Source organism: Penaeus japonicus, unplaced genomic scaffold (genome assembly GCF_977035675.1).
Source record: "Penaeus japonicus unplaced genomic scaffold, GWHDUDI00000001_assembly GWHDUDI00000032, whole genome shotgun sequence".
Taxonomy (NCBI): domain Eukaryota; kingdom Metazoa; phylum Arthropoda; class Malacostraca; order Decapoda; family Penaeidae; genus Penaeus; species Penaeus japonicus.
The window spans coordinates 2,136,208-2,138,332 of record NW_028234434.1 but is presented as its reverse complement, the minus strand read 5'-3'; the positions used below and the strand labels follow the sequence as shown (position 1 = coordinate 2,138,332).

At 32.5% G+C, this 2,125-nt stretch overlaps 1 protein-coding gene across 2 annotated transcripts in view; it reads left to right on the top strand.

Moving 5' to 3' along the window:
- LOC122242302 (uncharacterized) overlaps nucleotides 1-2,125 on the top strand; it is a 19,537-nt gene continuing 17,412 nt past the window's right edge. The window contains exon 1 of one of the 2 annotated variants that reach the window (XM_042999579.2): nucleotides 1-366. The gene's annotated coding sequence lies outside the window, so the exon portion shown is untranslated. The remainder of the gene's footprint in view (nucleotides 367-2,125) is intronic. The other variant, XM_042999575.2, reaches the window with a different exon arrangement.

The window sequence follows — 2,125 nt, the reverse complement described above, 5'->3', positions numbered from 1 at the left end:
GATCGTCAAAAGCAAAGACTTCTAAATGACGAGCAGTGGGTTTGGAACCATCGGTGCCATCATGTTAATAACAAAACCCGGCGCAGCGAGCTCGGGATGCCGAGATAAGAGACAGCCCGAAGCCCCCACAGACACTCACACCAAACACCAATCCCAACCACAGGAGATAAGTCGGCCATCACCACCTCCGCCTCTGCTGGAGGAGAGATAAAGAGAAAAAGGGTTCGTGAAGTGGTGACAAGTGTTATCGCCCCAACCTCTGGCTACTGGGAGACCCGCGAGGTGATTAGCAGTCTTAGTGCGAAGCGTGGTGTTGGCTCAGGAGGACTTCCGCCGGCCTAGGCTCCTGCTGCAGCGTCTTCTCAGGTGCGTCGTCTTGGCCGCGGCGGCGTCTCGCGCCCAAACCTCCGGGGCTTATAAGACAAGGGCGTCACTGGCTCTGGTTGTGCTGTTAGCGTGGCTTCAGGGATATCTCATCCTATGGCTTCTAGGACAGTGATGTCTCTTGTCATAGCTTATGCAACAGCTTCTATAGTAGTGACGTGTCTTGCTGTGGTTTCTAGGGCTGTGACGCCTCTTGAAAGGGCTTCTGTAGCTGTGAAACTAGAAGACTCAAGGGCAGGCGCTGCGCGGGGATGAGTAGAGAGTAAATTAGGTGTCTCTATCAAATTCTGACTCTTAGAATATAAGGGATCTCCACTCAAGAAACTCGTAAGTGAATTCTGGATATGGATGTCCGTAGAGTTAATTGCTTACGGACCGTTGAGAGTTAGTTATTTTAGCCAATACACAGAATAGATGAATTTCATAATTATTACTTTGTCCCATACAACAGCTTCAGCCGCAACTCTAACAAACAACAAACAAACAAATGAGCACAAAAGTAGCGATATTAAAAGGATAATAAAATGTAACAGATAGTAGTCAGATTCTTAAAAGCCAACTGTTTCAAAAACAGCAGAATCCTTAGAAAATAAAGATGATAATGTTGATAATTCATGAGAATCATAATGACAACAACAAGAATAATGTTGATTATGATTATGATTATAACAATGATAATGATACCAAGAGTAATTTCAATGACACTAATGATGATAATAATGATGATGATAATAAAAAATATGATAACGGTAGATAGCAATGAAAATACAAATAATGATAATGATAATAATGATAGCATTAATGATAATGAAAATAACAACTATAATGATCATAACAATAATAATAACAGCAAACTTTATGCTAATAATAATAACAACAACAATAAATACCATGATCTTAATAATGATACCAATGATAATGATAATGATAGTATTGATGATGAAAATAATGATAGTAATAACTATAATAATTATGGTGATAACAATAACGGTGATAATTATATCAATATATTGATAATAAATATAATTATAACAATAATGTTAATGATGATAATAATAACAAGAATAAGAATAGTGATAATGATAATGATAGCAATGATAACAGTAAAAGTAGTAATAATAATAATAAAATTGATAATGACAATAATGATAATGACAATAATAATGACAGCAATGATAATGATGATGATAATGATTATGATTGAAATGATAATAATGATGATAATAACAATGATAATGATAATAATAACAATAATGGTAATAATGATAGTATTGATGATAATGATGATAATATTAATTATGATAATAATGATAATAGAAATAATAACGATGATAATAACAAAATTAATGGTGATGAAAATGTTAATGACAATAACAATAATGAGGATAATGATTTTGTTGATAATGATAATGATATTTATGATAATGACAATAATAACATTAACAGTAACACTACTACTACTACTACTACTAATGATAATGATTATAATGATAATAATAATGATAGTAACAATGATAATAACAATAATGATAATGATAACAATGATGATAATTATAATGATAATATTAAGGGTAATGACAATGATAATGATAATAATTATAACATAAATAATGATAAACATAATAGTAATATGATAATGGTAATGAAGCAAAAACATTAACAATAATTATGATGATGATAAACAGATGAATAGTAATAATAATGATAGTAGTTGTAGTAGTTATAATACTAATGATAATGA